The following is a 24,755-nucleotide window of genomic DNA, read 5'->3' on the forward strand; positions in this document are numbered from 1 at the left end:
AGTATAATGGTTTCCAGGAGATTTGCAGAAATATTGCTGTGTTGGCCTAACCGTTTAACGCTATTGTGTAGTGACTTTGAGATGATAATTGTTGATATTACTATTGGGACAATGTATACCCTGTTCATGCTCGATCGTCTTTCAAATTTGTTCTTTTAATTCAGTATATTTCTTGTGTTTGTTAATTGTTGTATGTTATGTGTGTTTGCAATGGCTATATCGATTATGTACGTTGTTATTGCCTTTTAATCCAGTAATATTATATATCCAGATGGTTATTATAGATTGAACTATCTGTAATAATGTATCAGCCATAAAATAATTTGTAGGACTCTGACCCGAATCTAGGACAGGTTTGTATTTACCGTAAGTATGGCGTCTTTTATGAGTTTGTACTTTAAAGCAAGATTTTGGTGAATGATGTTTGTCAATTCATTGTCCCTGTGTAAGTAATCAGATTGAGTTAAACTGCTACTCCATCCTGCAATGCGTTGGATTGTTTCTGGTGTTCTTTGTCATTGTCTGCATTTATCGACTTTAATTTGTTGGGCTTTTGTTATGTATTTATAACATTTTTGTGTTGATCACCTGGCCCTGTATTGCTACAAGGAACCCCTCTGTGTCTGGGAAGAGGTCTCCAACTCCGAGCCAAACGTTCCACTTTTCCTTCACATCTAGTCTGCTCAGATCATGGGAATGTTTTCCATGGAGTGTTGCTCTTCCATTGGTAAACTTATATATGATAATCACTTTACGTTTCTGTATTTTCACAGTCTGTTATGTTTTCTACATTGATTGACCGTCTTGTGTGCACTCTTTCATTGATTGTATTCTGTTTCTCCGGACTTATTGTGAATCCACTCAAGAAAATGCAAAAAAAAAAAAAAATGGTAGCATATTTGTGCTTTGACAATGAATTTACTTTGAATTTGTGAGTGTTCTGCGCTGCTACACAGGATCCAGTCCCTCGGTGCCCTCTAGTGGCCCGTGGCTGGTACTGCCTCACAGATCTCACCGTGATCTCCGGGTCGCTTTATGAACCCAGGAGCAGGGATGTTTCGCTTCTTGTTCACATCAACGTGCACGTTAAATAAAGAAAGGACTTGCTGCTCCACTGCCAAGCTCTCGCACGTCTGTCATATTTGTACAAAGGGAAACAAATTTAATGATTCAGGCGGAAACCCAGTCGTCACCACTGGGGAAGAGAGAAAATAAGGTTTTTTTTTCCCATTTCAGACAAGGTGGGCGAACGTGATCGGGCAAAAAGAAAAGCCGCGGATCTGGTGAGACCAAGTGAGTGACTGTGACTGTTATCATCGGGACTTTTGTTTCTATGTTATATGAAAAACAAAACCGTGGGGAATGTCCAGCACGGCAGACCATGGTAATGAAAGGAGGGGGAAAAATCTCAGTCAAAGGCAATGGTCTAGAGGATCTCAGCATGTCAGTCAGCATCTATGGAGAGGAATGAAAAATCGAAGTGTCAGGCCGTGTTCCTTCATCAGTACTCAAAGGAGGTGGGATGAAGCCAAAATAAGAACGATTAGGAAGAGAAGGAGTAGAAGCTACAAGGTGATAGGTGAAGCCAGGTGAGGAGGGATGGCTGATATGTTGGGGAAAGGGGATATTGAAAGCTAGGAGGTGATAGGTGAGGCCAGGTGAGGAATGAAGGTAGATAATTTGGTGAAGGGGAGTATTAAAAACTTGGAGGTGATAACTGAGGTCAGGTCCGAAAGGAATGTAGATATATTGGGGAAACTGGAGATTGAAAACCGGGAGGTGATAGGTGGAGCCAGGTGAGGAAAACAATGTAGATATGTTGGGGAAAAGGGAAATTGAAAACTGGGAGGTGATAGGTGAAGCCAGGTGAGAACAAAAGGTAGATATGTTGGTGAAAAGGCAGTATTGAAAACTGGGGGCGATAGGTGAAGGCAGGTGAGGAAGTAAGATAGATATGTGGGGAAAGGGAAATAAATGAGAGGTGGAAATGGAAAAGGAAAAGGGTTGAAAAGCAGGTATCCGATTGGAGGGGAAGCGGGGAAATAGAGCGAGGTGGTAGACATGGGAGGAACAGCGAAGATGGAAGAGGGAATCCCGAATGGAGAATTAAAACAAAGAGAGGAGAATGGAGAAATTACCGGGTTAGATAAATTTATGTTCATTCTATCAGGTTGAGGGCTACCCAGACGGAATATGAAGTGTTGCTCCTCCATCCCTAGAGTGGTTTCATCGTGGCAGCAGAGCAATCCATGGACCAACATGTCAGAATGGGAATGGGCAGTGGAATTAAAATCGTTGACCGTTGTGAAGTACTGCTCGTTGCAGATGGAGCAAAGTAGCTCGACAAAATGGTTCCCCAATTTATCTTCAGTTTCGTCATTGTAGATCAGGCCGTATTGGGAGCATCCGATACAGTATATGGCCCAGAGAAACTCACAGCTGAAGTGTTTCCTCACCTGGAAGGACTGTTTGGGACTCTGAATGTTGTGAGGGAGGAGGTGAACGGCCAGGCGAAGCACTTCTTCCGTTTGGATAAATGCCAGAAGGGGAATCAGTGGGAGTGTGTAGTCGTGGCCGAATTGTTTCGCAATGCACCCAGAATCTATTGGGATTTCCTCGCGCAGTTTCGAGTCCTGACAACAGTGTATATCCAACATTTTCTGTTTGATATTGTCCGTAACTCTCTCATGCAAAAACCAGTCATGTAGATTGTGAAAAACCGGGTCCCCCCAGAGGCGACTGTTGGTCACGTTCTACAGCGCAGAATTGAACCATTTATTCCGACTTTCAACAAAACTTGTCTCTGCGGCACATTGGTGAGCGCGTCCGGCTGTTAACCGACAGGCTGGCGGCCAATGGTCCGGCAGATTTGCTTCTGTTGTGTTTCATTGTCAGCTGGAAAACGCTGCGCTGAACGAAGGCCGGGGCTCCCTACTGCGGCCGCGATGGGAATTTAAACTGTTATATTTCAGACACATGTACCGAGATACAGTGAAGACTTTCTCCGTTCATACTGTCCAGGGAGATGAAATAATTACATAGAAACATAGCAACATTGAAAATAGGTGCATGAGTAGGGCATTCGACCCTTCGAGCCTGCACCGCCATTCGGTATAATCATGGCTGATCATCTAACCCAGAACCCTGTACCTGCCTTCTCTCCATACCCCATGATACCTTCAGCCACAAGGGCCATATCTAACTTCCTCTTAAATATAACAAATGAGCTGGTCTCAACTATTTCTTGTGGCAGAGAATTCCACAGATTCACCACTCTCTGTGTGAAGAAGTTTTTCCTCATCTCGGTCCTAAAAGGGTTCCCTTTTATCCTTAAACTGTGACCCCTCATTCTGGACTTCCGGAACATCGGGAACAATCTTCCTGCATCTAGCCTGTCCAATCCCTTTAGACTTTTATACGTTTCAAAAAGATCCCCTTTCAATCTTCTAAATTCCAGTGAGTATAAACCTAGTCGATCCGATCTTTCTTCATATGGAAGTCCCGCCATCCCAGGAATCAATCTGGTGAACCTTCTTTGTACTACCTCTATGGCAAGAATGTCTTTCTTCAGATTACGGGATCAAAACTGCACACAATACTCCAGGTGTGGTCTCACCAAGGCCTTGTATAACTGCAGTAGAACCTCCCTGCTCCTGTACTCGAATCCTCTTGCTAAGAATGCCAGCATACCATTCGCCTTTTTCATTGCCTGCTGTACCTGCATACCCACTTTCAATGACTGGTGTACAATGACACCCAGCTCTCGTTGCACCTCCCCCTTTCCTAATCGGCCACCATTCAGATAATAATCTGTTTTCCTGTTCTTGCCACCAAAGTGGGTAACCTCACATTTTTCCACATTAAATTGCATCTGCCATGAATTTGCCACTCACCTAACCTATCCAAGTCACCCTGCATCCTCTTAGCATCCTCCTCACAGCTAACACAGCCACCCAGCTTCGTGTCATCCGCAAACTTGGAGATGCTGCATTTAATTCCGTCGTCTAAATCATTAATATATATTGTAAACAACTGGGGTACCAGCACTGAGTCTTGCGGTACCACACTAGTCACTGCCTGCCATTCTGAAAAGGTCCCTTTTATTCCCACTCCTTGTTGCCTGTCTGCCCAACGTTTCTCTATCCACATCAATATAATACCCCCAATACCGTGTGCTTTAAGTTTGCACATTAATCTGCTGTGTGGGACCTTGTCAAAAGCCTTTTGAAAATCCAAATATACCACATCCACTAGTTCTCCTCTATCCACTCTGCTAGTTACATCCTCAGAAAATTTTATGAGATTCGTCAGACATGATTTTCCCTTCACAAATCCATGCTGACTTTGTCCGATGATTTCAGCGCCTTCCAAATTTGCTGTTATCACATCTTTGATAACTGACTCTAGCATTCTCCCCACCACCGATGTCAGGCTAACCGGTCTATAATTCCCCGGTTTCTCTCTCCCTCCTTTTCTAAAAAGCGGGGTTACATTAGCCACCCTGTAATCGTCAGGAACTAATCCAGAACCTAAAGAGTTTTGAAAAATTGTCACTAATGAATCCACTATTTCTTGGGCTACTTCCTTAAATACCCTGGAATGCAGACCATCTGGCTCTCGAGCCTTTAATCCCTTCAATTTACCTAACACCACTTCCCTAACACCATGTGTTTCCCTGAGTTCCTCCATCTCACGAGACCCTCTGTCCCCTACTATCTCAGGAGATTATTTATGTCCTCCTTGGTGAAGACAGAGCCAAAGTAGTTATTCAATTAGTCTGCCATGTCCTTGTTCCCCATGATCAATCACAACAGCGCATTGAGATCGCACAAGGGAAAGCAATAACAGAATGCAAAATAAATTGTAATAGCGAAAGGGAAAGCATAGTGCAGGTAAGTAATAAGGGGCAGCATCATAACGAGGTGGTTTGTGACGTAATACGTACACCTCATCGTTCCATGAAACGATTCAGTAGACAAAACAGCGGGACTGAAACTAACCATGAGTCTGTGACACATTCTTTCGGGCTTTCGTGCTTTCTGCCCGACGGAAAACGGGCAAGGTGAGAATATTTGGGATGTGGGGTGTCTTTGGTCAGAAATCTGTATGTTCGATTTGACCAAAAAGTCCGTTCCTGGAGCGGAGTCCTTGAAACTAACGGACTTGCCGGGACTACTGTTGTGTATTTTATTTAATTCGGGGTCCTCGATCATTCAGTCGGAGTCCGCTTGGTTTCATAGAAACCATGGAAACCATAGAAAAACACTACGGCACAGAAACAGGCCTTTTGGCCCTTCTTGGTTGTGCTGAACCATTTTCTGCCTAGTCCCACTGACCTGCACACGGACCATATCCTTCCATGCAACTCCCATCCACGATCTGTGCAATTTATTCTTAAATGTTAAAAAATAATCTGCATTTACCGCCTCGTCTGGCAGCTCATTCCATACTCCCACAACTCTCTGTGTGAAGAAGCCCCCTCTAATGTTCCCTTTAAACTTTTCCCCCCTCACCCTTAACCCATGTCCTCTGGTTTATTTCTCCCCTTACCTCAGTGGAAAAAGCCTGCTTGCATTCACTCTATCTATACCCATCAAAATTTTATACACCTCTATCAAATCTCCCCCTCATTCTTCTACGCTCCAGGGAATAAAGTCCTAACCTATTCAACCTTTCTCTGTAACTGAGTTTATCAAGTCCCGGCAACATCCTTGTAAACCTTCTCTGCACTCTTTCAATCTTATTTATATCCTTCCTGTAATTTGGTGACCAAAATTGAACACAATACTCCAGATTCGGCCTCACCAATGCCTCATACAACCTCATCATAACATTCCAGCTCTTATGCTCAATACTTTGATTAATAAAGGTCAATGTACCAAAAGCTCTCTTTACGACCCTATCAACCTGTGACACCACTTTTGGGGAATTTTGTATCTGTATTCCCAGATCCTTCTGTTCTGCTGCACTCCTCAGTGCCTTACCATTAACCCTCTATGTTCTACCTTGGTTTGTCCTTCCAACGTGCAATACCTCACACTTGTCTGTATTAAACTCCATCTGCCATTTTTCAGCCCATTCGTCCAGCTGGTCAAGTCCCTCTGCAGGCTCTGAAAATTTTCCTCACTGTCTACTACACCTCCAATCTTTGTATCATCAGCAAATTTGCTGATCCAATTTACCACATTATCATCCAGATCATTGATATAGATGACAAATAACAATGGACCCAGCACTGATCCCTGTGGCACACCACTAGTCGCAGGCCTCCACTCGGAGAAGCAATTCTCTACTACCACTCTTTGGCTTCTTCCATTGAGCCAATGTCTAATCCAATTTACCACCTCTCCATGTATACCTAGAGACTGAATTTTCCTAACTAACCTCCCATGCGGGACCTTGTCAAAGGCCTTACTGAAGTCCATGTAGACAATATCCACTGCCTTCCCTTCATCCACTTTCCTGGTAACCTCCTCGAAAAACTCCAATAGATTGGTCAAAAATGACCTACCACGCACAAAGCCATGTTGACTCTCCCTAATAAGTCCCTGTCTGTCCAAATACTTGTCGATTCTGTCTCTTAGTACTCCCTCTAATAACTTACCTACTACCGTCGTTAAACTTACCGGCCTATAATTTCCCGGATTACTTTTCGATCCTTTTTTAAACAACGGAACAACATGAGCCACTCTCCAATCCGCCGGCACCTCACCTGTAGAGAGTGACATTTTAAATATTTCTGCCAGGGCCCCTGCAATTTCAACCCTAGTCTCCTTCAAGGTCCGAGGGAACACCTTGACAGGTCTCGGGGATTTATCCACTTTAATTTTCCTCAAGACAGCAAGCACCTCCTCCTTTTCGATCTCTACAATTTCCATGATCTCGCTACTTGTTTCCCCTAATTCCACAGACTTCACGCTAGTTTCCTTAGTAAATACAGACGCAAAAAACCTATTTAAGATCTCCCCCATTTCCTTTGGTTTTGCACATAGCCGACCACTCTGATCTTCAAGAGGACCAATTTTATCCCTTACAATCCTTTTGCTCTTAATATACCTGTAAAACCTCTTTGGATTATCCTTTACTTTGACTGCCAAGGCAACCTTATGTCTTCTTTTAACCCTCCTGATTTCTTTCTTAAGAATTTTCTTGTACTTCTTATACTCCTCAGGCACCTTATTTACTCCCTGTTTCCTATACATGTCATACAACTCCATCTTCTTCTTTATCAGAGTTGCAATGTCCCTTGAGAACCAAGGTTCCTTCTTCCTAATATCTTTGCCTTTAATCCTGACAGGAACGTACAAACTCTGCACTCTCAAAATTTCTCCTTTGAAAGCTTCCCACCTACCGATCACATCTTTGCCAGAGAACAACCTGTCCCAATCCACGCTTTTTAGATCCTTCCTCATTTCTTCAAATTTGGCCTTCTTACAGTTCAGAACCTCAATCCTAGGACCAGAACTATCCTTGTCCATGATCAAGTTGAAACTAATGGTGTTATGATCACTGGAACAAAAGTGTTCCCCTACACAGACTTCCGTCAGTTGTCCTAACTCGTTTCCTAACAGGAGATCCAATATTGCATCCCCTCTAGTTGGTCCCTCTACATATTGATTTAGAAAACTTTCCTGAACACATTTTGCAAACTCTAAACCATCCAGACCCCTAACAGTATGAGAGACCCAGTCAATATATCGAAAATTTAAAATCAAATCCCCTACCACCACAACTTTATGTTTCCTGCACTTGCCTGCTATCTCTCTGCAGATTTGCTATTCCAATTCTCGCTGACTATTGGGCGGTCTGTAATACAATCCCACTAATGTAGCCAACCCTTTCCTGTTTCTCAGCTCCACCCATAAGGACTCAGTAGGCAAGCCCTCTAATCGGTCCTGCCTGAGCACTGCTGTAATATTTTCCCTAACAAGCAATGCTACTCCCCGACCTTTCATTCCTCTGCCTCGATCACATCTGAAACATCGGAACCCTGGCATATTAAGCTGCCAGTCCTGTCCCTCCTGCAGCCAAGTTTCACTAATTTCTATAACGTCATAATTCCACGTTTCAATCCACACCCTCAACTCATCCGCCTTCCCCGCAATACTCCTAGCATTGAATTATATACACCTCATAAGATTTTTACCACCACTCACAACCTTTCTATTAGCGGATTTGCTTGAACTTTTAACATCGTTTATTTTCACCCTAGCCATACTGTCACCTCTGGCACTTTGGTTTCAATCCCCATGGAAATCTAATTTAAAGCCTCCCCAATAGCACTAACAAACCTCCGTAAAAGGATATTGGTCCTCTTGCAGTTCAAGTGTAACCTGTGTCTCTTGTACAGGTCCCAACTGCCCCAGAAGAGGTCCCAATGATCCTGAAATCTGAAACCCTGCCCCCTACACCAGTTCCTTAGCCACTTGTTCATCCTCCGCAGTATCCTATTCTTACCCTCACTGTCACGTAGCACAGGTAGCAAGCCTGAGATTACCACCCTTGAGGTCCTGCTTTTCAACTTCCTACCAAGCTCTCTATACTCACTCTCCAGGACCTCCTCACTCTTCCTTGCTATGTCATTGGTACCAATGTGCACCACAACGTCTGGCTGATCATCCTCCCACTTCAGAATGGCATGCAAGCGATCAGAGACATCCTTGACCCTAGCACCCGGGAGGCAACAAACCATCCTGGATTCTCCGTCACGACCACAAAACCTCCTATCTGCACCTCTAACTATCGAGTCCCCTATCACTACCGCTCTCCTCTTTTTCCACCCTCTCTTCTGCACTGCAGAGCCAGATTCAGTGCCAGAGATCCAGCTACTGCAGCTTGTCCCAGGTAAGTCATCCCCCAACAGTATCCAATGCGGTATACTTGTTGTTGAGGGGAACGGACACAGGGGAACCCTGCTCTGCCTGCCCTTTCCTCTTCCCTCGCCTGATAGTGACCCAATTTCCTGTCCTCTGGTCCTTTGGCGTAACTACCTCCCTGTAGCTACTAATTATAGTCTCCTCATTTTCCCGAATGATCCGCAGGTCATCCAGCTCCTACTCCAGTTCCCTAACGCGGGTTCTTAGGAGCTGCAGCTGGAAGCACTTCTTGCAGGTGTCATTGTCAGGGACACCGGAGGGCTCCCTGACTTCCCACATTCTGCAAGAGGAGCATTCCAACATCCTGCCTGACATTCTCTCTACTCTAAACAATCTGAACAAAAAACTTACCGGAACCTCCCCTGGCCTCTGCCTGTTCTCGCCGAAGCCTGTTGAGCCAAAGCCGTCCGACTCTGACTCAGTCCACTCCGACGATGGCGGCTACAACGATGGCCGCTGTATATGGTGGTCTGCTTTTAAACCTTGGCGCGCTACAGATGAAGGATGAGAATTCAATCTCTGATCTATTACAGTGCGTGATCATTGATAAAAACGATTACACTCACAGCAAATTTCCCAGTGTGAGTGGTTGACTTTGTCCCACGAGTTCCATGTACATAGCGTTCTGAAAGAGGTTATTTTTATACTCGAAAATTGTAGATTTTTAAATGGCCGAGAATCGAACTCGCGTCTACTGGTTGAGAAGCAGCTATGCTCACCACTGTACCGCAAACGCCTCATGATCGAGTAGAGATTCGGGCAGTGAACCGTCTCCTTTACTATCAGACTCTGTAACTCGATCATCAGTTTCCGAGCTGCTTTCTGAAGCATCATTCCTCACTCTGTTGCAGTTCCTGTTCCGACCAGTGGGTGTCGCGTCATTCCGACAGACCGGAGAAACAAAACACTCTGGGTTTGCACTGCAGGGAGAATCGACTCTTGCGAGAGTCGGAACTAGAAATGACACCTCTGGCTGCCTGCCTCAAGGAGGGAAAACAAATCCTGATTATAATCATTTCAAATTTAAATAACACGCAGTTGGACGTTAATAAGAGCCCTTCTTTTGGCCAGTCCTTGAACACAATAAGTGACTGAATCGCTAAAGAATCCTGAGACCTTCCAGTCACACAGTGAGAAGGGGTGGGTGAAAGCCCTACACTCAACAAACAGAAATCTAAGTTGCTCTGTGAGCTCTCCTGTACCCTGACATCCGTATGATCGCCCTGATGAAGGGTCTCAGACAGAAACGTCGACTCTTTTCCATTGACGCTGCCTGGACTGCTGAGTTGCTGCAGCATTTTGTGTGCATTACCTTGATTTCCATCATCTGCAGATTTTCTCTTGTTTGTAATCCGTTTGACAGATTCCATACCCTCGCTTATTCTTCACTAGTGTTGTGGTAAATCTCCCGTTCAGTCAATCGGGACACTGAGGTTCGATTCCCTGACGTGGAGACCGTTTTCCTGCTGGAAGTGAAAACTGGAAATGCAAGAGAATTTTTTGAATAAAACAAAACTGGATTGAACTGGTTGTTTAGAAAATGAAACAACCCGGTCGGCAGACAGCCCGGGACGGGAGAGTTTACCGAGAAATTTGTATTCAGCACCTTTTCTCAAGTAATCCATCACTAGTCTATAATTGAGCGGCTTTGGCGTGACACTCGGTGACCGATTTCGTCACTTCGAAACATTAAACAGGGTCTGTTGCTGTGAGATAGAAACTCCCGCAATTTCCAGCACTCATGCCGATTCCTCAGTGTGTCTGAGTGACTGTAGAAGGCAGGGAGAAGAACAGCTGAGAGACTTTGGAAAGAACGATACCAAGTGGGCAATGTGTTTATTGCCCGGTTTAAATCAACCCTGTCCCTCTCCTAGCCTCGGACTCGCTGTGTAGACGCTCAGAAAGTGAACTGAGGGAAGGAATGGCGATGTTTCACTCTATGACGTCATTCAGACATGAGAGCATGCGCAGCGTCGTTCCGCCCCTTGACCTGATTGACAGCGGACAGCAGAACATGTCCCCGGGAGCGGTTTTCCAGCAGCCGGGAATGGAGAGCTCCTGGGCTCGGGAGTAGGGCGCTACCAGTGTCCTCCTTCCAGCAGCAGCGCATCGCTCTGGGAGCGGCTCTGCAGATAGGCTCGGAGATCGGCACTTACTCCGGAGATGGCGGCTGGGAGAAAGAGGCGGAATGTAACAGCGACTGAGCTCGGAATGCGGAGTGAGTGGGCAGAGAGAGGCTGTTCCCGGGCTGGGGTAGGTAGGGCGGTGAAGGCGGGGTGGGAAGCAGCTGCCGGTGACGTGTATTGTTGCCTCTTCTCCCCATACCGGGGGGGAAATCCATGTTTAGTCCCACTCTCCTCGTCTTTGTTTTTGCAGGACACGGAGCCGGACAGGTTTACAAAGAGCGGCTGTTGCAGGATCCCGGAGAGAAGTGTGCCGGACACAGTTTACACTGGAGCTCTTTAATTTCGGCTGAGCAGCGAGCCCCACGGGAAAGGTGAGCGGAAATGCGAGGTGCGTCCATCTGCCTGCACCACGGTCAGTTCCATTCCCAGATCGGTGACGGGATGCGTCCGCCCCTCTCGGTGCTGCAGCGGCGTCGTCTGCTCGGCAGAAGTTGAGAACTGCAGACCTACAGCGGCCTCTCACACTGGCACTGGCTGCACCGGCCGCTTCACACAACTATCTGCCTTTAACCTCTCCTCCACTGACCCAGTTCCCTCCTCCTTCCCGCAGAGAAATAATTCCATCAGCTCTGCCCTTCCCTGCTCAGAGCAATGGGTAACCAACAGACCCGTAAAACAAAGATCGATGTGGGGTCTTTAACGCATATATCTCCTGCTTTTGCTGTGGAAAAGGACATGAATGTCAGGGAGCTCAGGACAGAGATATGTTGAGGGTAGAGCATCTTACAGTATTGTTAAGTGCATTTTATGTGCTGTTGTTGTTTACATATAAAAAAAATACCGGCCATTCGGCTCAAAATGCCTTACAGAGCATGTAATTAAATTAGAAATGTCCCATTTTCTATTTTTCAAAGCACAATATACCTATTCAGGAGCTTCTTAAAAGACCTTGCTGTTTCCGCCTCCATAACCATCACCGGCAGCACTCACGGCAAAAGGGATACAAGGCTGGAGAAGGGAGAGGATCATGGGACGGGAGGCCTAGGGCGAAAGAAAGGCGGAGGGGAGCCCAGAGGAAGATGGAGATCGGGCAAGGAGTTACAGTGAGAGGGACAGAGGGAGAGAAGAGAGAACGAGAGGAAAAGTGGAAAAAATAAAAAAATATATAGTAAATGAATAAGTAAGCCATGGGGTAAGAAGGGAAGGAGGGGCATTAACGGAAGTTAGAGAAGTCAATGTTCATGCCATCAGGTTGGAGGCTACCCAGACGAAATATAAGGTGTTGTTCCTCCAACCTGAGTGTGGCTTAATCTTGATAGTAGAGGAAGCCGTGGATAGACAGATCAGAATGCGAATGGGACGTGGAATTAAAATCTGTGGCCACTGGGAGATCCTGCTTTCTCTGGCCGACAGATCATAGGTGTTCAGCAAAACGGTCTCCCAGTCTGCGTCGGGTCTCACCAATATATAGAAGACCGCACCGGGAGCACTGGACGCAGTATATCACACCAGCCGACTCACAGGTGAAGTGCCGCCTCACCTGGAAGGACTGTCTGGGGCCCTGAATGGTAGTGAGGGAGGAAGTGTAAGGGCATTTGTAGCACTTGTTCCGCTTACAAGGATAAGTGACGGGAGGGAGATCGGTAGGAAGGGAAGGGGGAGAGGACGAATGGACAAGGGAATCGCGTAGGGAGCAAACCCTGCGGAAAGCAGAACGGGGTGGGGGGAGGGAAAGATGTGCTTAGTGTTGGGATCCCGTTGGAGGTGGCGGAAGTTACGGAGAATAATATGTTGGACACGGAGGCTGGTGTGGTGGTAGGTGAGGACAAGTGGAGCCCTATTACTAGTGGGGTGTGGGAGGATGATGTGAGAGCAGACTTGATGGTGGTGGAAGGGAAGCCTCTTTCTTTGAAAAAGGAAGACATCTCCTTCGTCCTGGAATGAAAAGCCTTATCCTGAGAGCAGATGCGGCGGAGACGGGGGAATTGCGAGAAGGGATGGCATTTTTGCAAGACACAGGGTAGGAAGTGGAATAGTCCAGATAGCTGTGAGAGGTCCGTAGACTTATAGTAGACATCAGTAGATAATTTGTCTCCAGAGAAAGAGGCAGAAAGATCAAGAAAGGGGAGGGAGGTGACGGAAATGGACCAGGTAAACTTAGGGCACGGTGAAAGTTGGAGGCAAAGTTAGTCAACTATATAGTCAACGAGCTCAGCATTCGTGCGGGAAGCCGCGCCAATGCAGTCGTCGATGTAGCGAAGGAAAAGTAGCAGACGGATATCAGTATAGGCTTGGAACATGGACTGTTCAACAAAGCCAACAAAAAGGCAGGCATAGCTGGGACCCATACGGCTGCCCATGGCTACACCTTTAGTATGGAAGAAGTGGGAGGAGCCAAGGGGGAAATTATTAAGAGCAAGGTCTAATTCGGCCTGACGGAGGAGAGTGGTGGTAGAGGGGAACTGGTTAGGTCTGGAATACGAAAATAATCGGAGAGCTTTGAGACCTTCCTGGTGGGCGATGGAGGTATACAGGGACTGGACATCCATGGTGAAAATTAAGTGGTGGGGGACAGGGAACTTACGTGTATTAAAGGCCGTCTTCTAGTCGTGAGTAGATGTTAGGAGCTACGAAGGTCCAACTTCGAGAAGATGGAGGCTCCCTGAAGTGGTTCAAATGCCGAGTTAATCAGGGGTAGTGGGTACTTATTTTTAACTGTTATATTGTTCAGGCCTCGGTAATCAATACAAGGACGAACCGACCCATCCTTCTTCTCTACAAAGAGGTCGTATAAAACCCGCCTCGAGGGATTTACTAATGTATTTCTCTATTGCTTCTCTCTCCGGTAGGGATAAGTTATCGAGACGACTGTAGGTAACGAAGCCCCGGGGAGAAGGACGATAGCCCGATCATACGGGCGGTGCGGAGGCAGGGAAAGAGCCCGTTGTTTGCTGAATACCTGTCCCAGGTCATGCTATTCTGCAGGGACTCCGAACATGTCGAGAGGTTCCAATAAAGGCGGGGTCGCTATAGCCTCCCTAGGGGATGGAGCCGACCGCAGAAAGATGTCGTGTCAAAACGGGCTCCAGCTGGCTATCCTCCCGTTAGAGCAGTCGACGTAGGGGTTGCGGTTTTTCAACCATGGATATCCTAGAACTACAGGGGCTACAGGAAAATGGATGCGATTAAATCCTACCTCCTCTCGTTTTTTTTTTTTTTTTTTCCAGACAAGGATGGCGTACAGTGGGTAACCGGAGCTAGAAGTTTTTCGTCCAGTGCCCGGGCCACCAGAGAGCTACTTAACTGCTCCCGAGGTATTCCGGCCCGGGAGGCTATGTCCTCGTCCAGGAGATTTCCCTCGGCACCGGAATCCACCAAGACAGATAGGGGCAGGAACAGGTGTTGAGAAATCACGGCAGCCGGGATCGGCATCGGGGTCTGGGGCACTGAAGGGAGTGTCGTCCGGCTCACCAGTGTCTCCCCTTCTGCTAGTGAGCCCTCTCTTTTTGCCGCAGAGGACAGGAATCCCCAAAATGTCCAGGCTGGCCGCAATAGTAACAATCCCCAGCTCTCCGCTTCCGAAGTCGTTCGGCAGGGCAGAGACGATTCCGTCCCAGCTACATCGGTTCCTCCCCCAGGGTAGTAGGAAAGGTCGGAGCAGGAGCTATGCTTGGGGCGGCCGGGGAAGGGAGGCTGGCTGAAAATGGTAAGGTGGACCGTGGACTGACCCGAGGAGAGCGGCGACTGGTCTTTTCTCTCAGACTCTCTTGAAGTCGATTAGAGAGATCAGAGAGACCAGGCTGTCCGCGTCATCCGACGCTGCCAGTTCATCTTTTATCTTATCTGAAAGGCCCTCTCGGAACACTTCCCGTAGTGCCTCGTCATTCCACCAAGTGTGTGCCGCTAATGTTCGGAACTCGATTGAGTATTTTACTACGCTTCGCGAACCCTGACAGAGTGTTAGCAAGCGCATAGCGGCGTCCTTAACGGGAATAGGCTGTTCAAAGATCTACCTCATTTTGGAGACGAAGGAGGGAAAGGAGGAACAAACCTCTGGTCGGCTGTCACAGATCGTGGTGGCCAATGCCAAGGCATCCACTCGTAACAGCCCCATGATGAATGCGATCGTTGATCTGTCCGAGGTGTACGTACGTGGCTGCTGCTCAAAGAACAAAGGACGTTGTAATAAGAAGCCCCGGACACTACCCTAGGTCCCCAGTGTAGGGTTCCGGCTCGGGTACGTACAACTCTCGCCTTTCCAGAATTTGTCTCCCTATCTGCTCCTTGATGTCCCTGTTACTATTGGATGATCTATATATTAAAAAAAAACAAACACCCAGTAGAGTTACTGACCCCTTCCTGTTCCTATTTTCCACCCACGGAAACTCAGTAGACAAGCCCTCCATGAGTTACTCCTTTTCTGCAGCCGTGATGCTGTCTCTGATCAGCAGTGCCGCGATCTGACCTCTTTTGCCTCCCTGTCCTTTCTGAAAGATCAGAAGCCTTGCAGTCTGAGAACATAAGACAATAAGACCATAAGATTTAGAACTAAAAGTATGGTATTCGGTACATCGATTCTGCTTTGCCATTCAATCATAGGCTGATCCAATTCATCCAGTCATCCTCACTCCCCTGCTTTCACCTATTACACATTGATGCCCTGGGTAATCCGGAACTGCCTTGAATACATCCAATGACTTGTCCTCTACAGCCGCTAGTGGCGATAAATTCCAATCCTCTGACTAAAGTTATCTCAGTTCTTTAAGGACGTCCTTCAATCCTGAAGTCTTACCCTCTTGCCCTAGAATCCCCTACCATGGGAAATAATTTGCCATATCTAATCTCTCCAGGCCTGTTAACATTCGAAATGTTTCTCTGATCACCCCCCACCTCCCCCAACCCCCCTCACTGTCGTGAACTCTGGGTAATACAGCTCAAGCGCTTATTTCTCAAATACGGAGCCCAAAACTGCATACAATACCCCACGTGTGGTCTCAAGAGTGTCTTATACAGCCTCACCATGACATCCCTGCTCTTGTATATCATACCTCTGGAAATGAATGCCAACATTGCATTCGCGTTCTTCACAACCGATTTAACCTGGAGGTTAACCTTTAGCACATTTTGCACAAGGACTCCCAAGTCCCTTTGCATCTCTGCATTTTGAATCCTCGACCCATCTAAATAATAGTCTACCCGTTTATTTCTTCTACCAAAGTACATGACCATACACTTTCCAACATTTTCCTTCATTTGCCACTTCTTTGCCCATTCCCCTAAACTATCTAATTCTCTCTGAAGGCTCTCTGTTTCCTCAACATTACCCGGTCCTCCACCTACTTTGGTATCATCGGCAAATTGAGCCACACATCCATTAATTCCGTAGTTCAATCATTGACATACATCGTAAAAATCAGCGATCCCAACACCGACTCCGGTGGGACTCCAATGGTAACCGGCAGCGAGCCAGAATAGGATCCCTTTATTCCCACTCTCTGTTTTCTGCCGTCCAGCCCAATTCTCCACCAAATCAAGTTAGTTCCCTATAGTTCAATGGGCTCTTATCTTGCTAAGCGCTTCATGTGCAGCACCTTGTCAAAGGCCTTTTGGAAACCCAAGTACACTACGTCTACTGCATCCGCTTTGTCTACCCTGCTTATAATTTCTTCAAAGGATTGCAATAGGTTTGTCAGTCAGGAAATTCCTTTCAGTAAACCATGCTGGCTTTGGCCTATCTTGTCATGTCCCTCCAGGTACTCCGTAATTTCATTCCTAACAATAGATTCCAACAGCTTCCCAAGCACTGATGTCAGGATAACAGGTCTATAGATTCTTTCCCGATGACTCCCTCCCTTCTGAAATAGCACAGTAACATTTGCAATTGTCCAGTCATCTGGTACAATGCCAGAATCGATCGAATCTTGTATGATCATAGTTAATGCCTCTGCAATCTCTCCAGCTACTTCCTTCATAACCCAAGGGTACATTTGATCAGGTCCGGGAGATTCATCCACCCTCAGACCGTTAAATCTCCTGAGCACCTTTCTTACTGGTAATTTTCACAGCAAAACTTCACTTCACTGACACTCTTGAATGTCCGGTACACTTTCTCTGTGAAGACTTATGGAAAGTACGCATTAAGTTTCTCTGCTGTGGTGCATCTGTCATTACAGTATCTCCAGCGTCATTTTGTATTGGTCCTATATCTACCCTCGACTCTCTTTTACCCTTTATATACTTGAAAATGCTTTTAGTACCTTCTTATTTATTCGTCACCAGATTCCTCTCGTAATAATTTTTCCTTCTGAATGACCTTCTTAGTTTCCCTTTGCAAGTTTTCAAAAGCTCCCCAATCCGCTATCTTCACACTAGCTCTGGCTTCCTTGTATGACCTCCTTGCTTTTACTTTGGCTTTGATTTCACTTGTCAGTCACGGTAGTGTCCTTCTTCCAATTGAAAATTCCTTCTTATTTGGAATATATTTCTTGAAGTATCCATTGCTGCTCCTGAGCCATACAAGTCTCTGTAATGGCCACAACATCATAGCTCCAAGTACTGATCCACGATCTAAGCTCACCCGCTTTGTTCATGATACTCCTTGCATTAAAATAGATACAACTCGAACCATCGGTCTCAGCGCATCTCTTCTCTATCACCTGCTTATCTTCTCTCTCACACAGTCGACAAGCTTTCTGTTCCAATGTGCTCGGCGATTGGAAAGCGGACCCAACAGCAGGACACAGACACGTAAGTAGCATTACCGGAAGCGTGTTTTAATTAATAGTTGCCAGGACAACGGGAAGCGTGGATTCGATTCTTACATGGGCGTGAACGTAGGGCAACAAACAGGAGGAACCTGGACACGGAGCCGGGGCTCGGAACTTTGACACGGAGCCAGGACTTGGACACGAACTCGGACACGGAACCTGGAGCTGCACTCGGAGTTTGACACGAAGACTCGACCTGAGTCGGACTTGGACACCGAGTCTGGACTTGGACTCTGATTTGGACACGGAGCCTGGTCTTTGACTTCGACAGGAGCACAGAGACAGGACATGGACTTGGACTGGAACACAGAGCCTAGATTTGGACATGGACTGGAACACAGAGACTGGATTTGGACATGGACTGGAGCACAGAGCCTGGATTTGGGCATGGACTGCAGCACAAAGCCTGGACTTGGACCTGAACTGGAAAACACAGCCTGGACTTGTACTTCGACTGGAACACAAAGCCTGGAGTTGGACTTGCTCTGGAACACGGAGCCTGGACGTAGTCTTGGACTGAAACACAGAGCTAGGACTTGGACTTGGACTAGAACACAGAGCCCGGACTTAGACTTGGACTGGAACACAGAGCCTGGACTTAGACTTGGACTGGAACACAGAGCCTGGACTTAGACTTGGACTGGAACACAGAGCGTGGACTTGGAATTGACAGGAACAGAGAGCCTGGACGTGGACTTGGACTGGAACACAGAGCCTGGATTGGATTTGGACTGGAACACAGATACTGGACTTGGACTTGACAGGAACACAGAACCTGGACTGAGACTTGGACTGGAACACAGAGCCTGGTCTTGGACATGGACTTGGAGAACGAAGAGACAGAATACCCAACTCAGAGTAGCGGCAAACGGCCGGATCTACTCATCCGGAAACGAGACGACGAAACCGAGCAACAACAGACAGTTCGAATTTTGACACGGAGTAGCTCATGAAGCAGCAAAAGGCCGGCAAACACTCAGCTGGACACAGAGAGACAGAATTCCCAACTCGGAGCAATGGCAAACCACCGAACCCACTCAGCTGGAAACGATACGACAAAAAACAAACGATGATAGTCTATTTGTCCTTGGCTAGGAGTGGCGGCAATCGGTCAGTAAATCTCGGCGGGATATGAAAACGACAGAATTCGCATCTTGTCTAGGCAAAACGGCCGGCAACTTAGCTGGGCATTAAACAACAGAACTCACTCAGCAGCCACAGGCACCGAAGCACCGAGTCCACTATTGTCGGCGGCCCCGGGAACGAGTATAGCTACACTGGCAACGGTGACGAAAAAGCAGCGAGTAGATATACGCCGGCGTTTAAATGCCGCCGGTTCGAATGAGGATCAGGTGCCTAATCAAGGAGCCCAGTGAAACACCGGGAAAAGGAAGTTAACTGAATTGAGGAGTCAGCTGACAGGACCGTGACACATTTTCGATTTGTGAGTCAACTGGCCCTTCATCCGTTTCTTCAGTTTGGTTTCCAACCCGCAACATTTCTACTTCAAGATCCCCAATAGCCTTCGCAAACTTCCCTGCCAGGATATTGGTCCCCCTTGAATTCACGTGTAACCCTAAAGTTTGTACAGGTCACGCCTGCCCAAAAAGAGTTCCCAATGATCTGGAAACCTGAATTCCCGCCCCTTGCTCCAATCCCTCAGCCACGACTTTATCTTACACCTCACTCTGTTCTTATACTCACTGTCGCGTGGCACATGCAGTAATTCCGAGATTACTACCTTTGAGGTCCCAGCTTCTCAACTTCCTTCCTAACCTCCTTTAGTCTGTTTTCAGGACCGGATCCCTTTTCCTATCTATGCCGTTGGTACCTGTATTTACCGTGTCCTCTTGCTGTTCACCTTCCCACTTCAGGATATCGTGGACGCGAACAGAAACATCTCTGACCCTGGCACCCAGGAGGCAAACTATTGCAGTGTTTATTTCCTGCATCCACAGAATCGCCTGTCTGACCCCCTACTTATAGAGGCCCCTATTACTGCTAAAGCCTCTATGCCAGAGGCGCGGCTACTGTTTCTCCCCAAGGTAGGTCGTTCCCCACAACAGCACTCAAACAGGAGTACTTATTATTGAGGTGCACAGGCCCAGGGATACTCCCTAGCATCTGACAGTTGCTCTTCCCTCTCCTGACCGTTACCCATTTATCTGGCTCCCGAGGCCCAGTTGTGAGCACTTGCCTATAGCTCCTCTCTATCACCTACTCACTTTCCCTGGTCAGACAAAGACCAGATATCGCCTCCGTGTTGCATCTTCTCAAGCAGTGTCCTCTATGTCTTGATGAAGGAAGCTTTCTTAGGCACTTATAACAAATTTACTTTCATGCGTTTGAAACTATGTTTGGAACAATTGATATTACGAAATTAAAATCTCTTACCAGTACTACCTGCAGTCTCGCTGCATAACTGAGAGTCGAATTCCAACTGACTGTTGGGGTTTCTATAATCAGATATCTTTTTTTTTCTGCGTGGTATCGATATGGCCTCACCAGATGATTCAGTTAAGAATGATGTCCTCTTTACAGATCATTACTATGTCCATTGCATTAAAGACGTTAACTCCTCCTCCCCTCTTCCCTGTACCTTTATATCCTGGAACACTGAGCTGCCCATTCTGCCCTTCTCTCAGTCATGTTTCTGTTAAGACTGTGCTCGGACTATAAGACGAAGGGGTAGAATTTGGCAATTCAGCCAAATCCAATCTGTTCCAGCATTCCACGATGGCCGATTCTTTGTATCCCTTTTAACACCATTCTCTTACCTGTTCTCCACAACACTTTGATACACTGAATAATCAAAAACCCATTAATCCTCCTGCTTTAATGAATGGCTTGGTCTCTACACTTCTCTGTGACAATGAATTCCATTTTGACTACCCACTTTTAAAAACAAATCCTCTTCATTTCAGATCTAGATGGCTGTCCCTCTATTATGAGACTGTTCACTCCGTTGATAGATGCCTACACTATTGGAAACATCCTCTCCACATACACTCTATATAGGCCTTTCAATATTCAAACGGTTTCAATAAAATTTCCCTAATTTTAATAAGCACAGGCTTGGAATCAAACATTAATCCTTTAATTTAGCGAATCAACACTATGAATCTCATTTGGACTCTTTCCAGTGCCAGCACAGCTTTTTTTTTTTTATGTAAGGGTCCCTTAAATGGTTGCAGTACCTCAAGGCCAGTCTGACCAATGTCTTGTTGAAGCTCAGCATTACATTGTGCTTTTGTATACTTGTCCTCCTGAGTTTACTGCCAGTATTTGATTTGTCTTCCGGACCTCTGACTCAAATTGTAAGATACTTTATCGATATCCTGCAGGAGGATTCCCAAGTCCCTTTGCACCTCTGTTCTTTGGTTTCTTTCTGAATTTTAACCCTGCTACGGAAATAGCCTATCACGACTGCTTCTATGCCTGACCATACACATCCCTGCTCTATAATGCATCTGCCTTTTCTTTGTCCGTTCTCCCAATGCGTCTGTCCTTCTGCAGACTCCATGCTCCAAGCACTATCTGCCTCTTCACCCATCTACAAAGTGTCTGCAAACTGGAGCACAAAGTGTTTATTCCGTCATGGAAATCACTGACATGTGACATGAAAAGAAGTGACGCAGCAGTCTGCAGAGTCCGTCACACCTGAGTCCATCCTCCTCACCCATCGTGCATCCTGCACTGACGTCAATGCAGCTTCAACCAATGCCTTCCTTCCCCTTCATCCCTGCTCTTGTCTATCCTGGTGACTAAATCTGCTCTCACTGGTGACAGTATTATCCCATGCTCAGGGTCACACTGACTCCCATTCCCATTTACACTATTCCGAGCAACACTCGGAAATCTGCAGGATATTGGTCCCCCTCCAGTTCAGGAGCAATTCATCTCTTCTGTATAGGTCTCCCTACCACAGAAGAATTTACAGTGATCCAGGAAACTTTAATCATAACGCTGCATCAGTCTCTCGGTCACATATTCATTTGATTCATCATTCCATAACTATTCGCACCAATATGTGGCAGTGGGAGTAATCTAGAGATTACTACTCTTGAAGTTATGCTTTTGAACTTCTCTCCTAACTCCCAATATTCACTGTGTAGGAGCTCAACACTCATTTTAACATGTTATATACACCATGAGCAGTTAAGAATTTTCTGCAGCCGCTTCGACACGTTTCTGACCCTGGTATCCAGGGAGCAACACCCCGTCCTGCTATCTCCTTTACAGAAAATTACTCTTGAGTATTCTCTCAACTATTGTCCGTCCTGGTCTCTTCCTCCCCTACTGGGCATCAGAGACACACTCAGTGCCAGCAGCCAAGTTGCCGCTGTTGTGTCGTCCTCATCAATATTCAGACCGTGTACTTGTTGTGAGGGAGCAGCCACTGGGCGACATCTACACTATCTGACTCTTCCTCCTCTATCTCCTAGTGATCCCCAAACTTATCAGCAATCTGCACCTTACTAATGATCTTGTCGCAGTGTCCTATATGTTCCTTGTTGGGCCCATCACCACCTCCATTTCCTTCACACAATCAGTCAGCAGCTGAAGCTGGTGCACTTCCCGCATGCGAAGTTATTTCAGACACAGCTGAACTCCCTGATCGCCCACTTCCCGAGGCAAGAGCATGTCACTGCCATTTGTGCCATCCCAGATACTACAATAGGGAGAGGGTTCTGTAGAAAACCTGAGATTTGACTTCTCAGAGTAAAACACTTAATATTCAATATCTCTGGCCACATTTCCAGCTGGTCTGCGTTCTGCTGAATCATTTGGCATTCCTCCTCATTGTCCACAACTGCATTAAATTTTGTGTCTACTATGTAGTTTCCTGGCTTGTCACTAAAGCCCTTGTTACACAGCAGAACAATATTGACTCATCTGCAGTCCACAGCAGCAAAATGTGAAATTAAAAAGACACTACAAAGATCTCTGTGAAGGCCCCAGCAGCGTACAATCTACCCCGTCTCTCTCAATAACCTGGAATGATCCCATCCAGTCCCGGTGTTTTTTCCACCTTCGTGTTCTTTGAGAGTTCCAACGGTCCCATCAGCTTGTTATCAATGTGCGGTGGAATATCAGCATATCTTTCTGATCTTTCTATCCTCCTTCACTTTCTGTTTGATGTATACTGTAATGAATTATTAATTTGGGGATTTGACTACCTTTTTCTGGCTCCAGGCAAACTTCCACTCCTCCACCCGTGTTGTCTACATTCCTGCTTTCTCTGTGGTGCTGTATTTTTACTGTATTTACAAAGTGATTTGGTATTCTCCCCAGTCGTTCTCTGCAAAATCATTTCACCTCCCCCACCATCATTCAGCACTGACGATTCTCTGTATAATTTGTATATGGATATTCATCGGGGTATCGTCTAATTTCCTTATCGTTCCTTTTCCTTTTTGACTGCAGTTGCGACATCTCTGATCAATATTATTCGATTTGGATTCTTGCCTTTCTCCGTCACAGACACCATTTGAATTCTGAACCACTCATTTTTAAATAACTCTGACAGGTCAGTTTGAGTTACAGCTGCTTCCAGTCTCTGTTCTCCCCATGTCCTACCTAACATATTTCTCATTAACTTGCATAACACACACAATGCTGAAGGAACTCAATAGGCCACTCAGGATCTATGGAAATCGTAAAATGTCAACGTTTCAGTTTAAGACCCTTCAACAGGAAGACAAATGGGAGGTCAAGAAAAGCAGGTGGGGTAAGGTGAAGATGAAATACGAGGTGGTAGGTGATCATTAGCTTGCCCTTAGTTTAGCAAATTCCCCTAAGACTGATTCCATCTTTGGGGATGACTGTTATCAAAAAGGTCTCCCAGTTCAATTCATCAGTTGCAGTGTCTTGCCCCATTGCAGGTCTTCTGTGTTCCCAATGCATCTAATTTACTGTCATCCCCAGCAGCGAATTCCACACATTTTCTGCGTTGAAAAATGAACCTCAGACATCGCCCCCATAATTTTCTGCAGTCACTTCAAAATTATGACCTTGTTTTTTTGCCACTTCCATCTTGCGTTAAAAATTCTCTGGATGCCCCTCTATTGATGCCTTCTATCATTTTGTACAGCTCTTTCAATTCACCTCGCATCCTGCTTCCACCAAAGAGAAAAGTCCAGTCTTACTCCACCTACCCTCACAAGATGTTTTCCTGGAAGTTCAATGTCGAAAATAATTATTTTCAAACTACACATGTCACCACATACATTTTGTTGCGGGCATGCACAGTAAATACAGAGCAAACACAAAGAAATCTATGAAAAACTGCACACATGAAAGACGAACCAAACACCAACGTACACAACACAACAAAGACAACAAACTGTGTAAATAAACAAACAAAGAAAAGAAAAGAATAATAAATACGATGTAACTACCAAGAGCTTGATATGTGGAGTCCCTCAACGAGAGTTCACTGTTGTGGTGAGTGAAATTATCCCCTCTGGTTCAAAAGTCTCATCGCTGCGGGGTAACATTTATTCCTGAACCTGGTGCTGTCGGACCTGAGGCTCCTGTAACTCCTTCTTGATGGCAGCATCGGGAAGCGAGCTTCGCCTGGATGATGGTGCCCTTGATGATGGATACAGTGTTCCTGTGATAGCGCTGCTTGTTAAGCTGCTCAGTGGTAGTGAGGGTTTTCCCTGTGATGGAATGGCTGCATCCACAACTTTTCAATTGTTATTCCAAACAACGGCATTGGTGTTTCTAAACTACACCAGTCAGGCTATTCTCCACGATTGATCTTTAGAACATTATCGAAGTTTTAGATGAAATCCTAAATCTGCACACACGTATATAGTATAGGCCGTAAATGCTGGTAAATCTTTACAGGATCCGCTCCTATGAGTCTCCACACCAAGATAATCTCAGAAAATATTGGGAAAATTACTGCCATACACTAATCTGTTGTTTCTACAACTTTCTATAACCTGCTTATATTGATTTTTTTTTTCATTCTGCCG

The 24,755-nt window shown here is 46.1% G+C and overlaps 1 protein-coding gene across 1 annotated transcript in view; it reads right to left on the reverse strand.

Annotated features, from left to right (window-relative positions):
- The window catches only part of LOC140189013 (uncharacterized), a 1,003,756-nt gene that overhangs the window by 90,670 nt on the left and 888,331 nt on the right, over positions 1–24,755 (reverse strand). The gene's annotated exons all lie outside the window — the stretch shown is intronic.

Source organism: Mobula birostris, chromosome 28, assembly GCF_030028105.1.
Source record: "Mobula birostris isolate sMobBir1 chromosome 28, sMobBir1.hap1, whole genome shotgun sequence".
NCBI classification, from domain to species: domain Eukaryota; kingdom Metazoa; phylum Chordata; class Chondrichthyes; order Myliobatiformes; family Myliobatidae; genus Mobula; species Mobula birostris.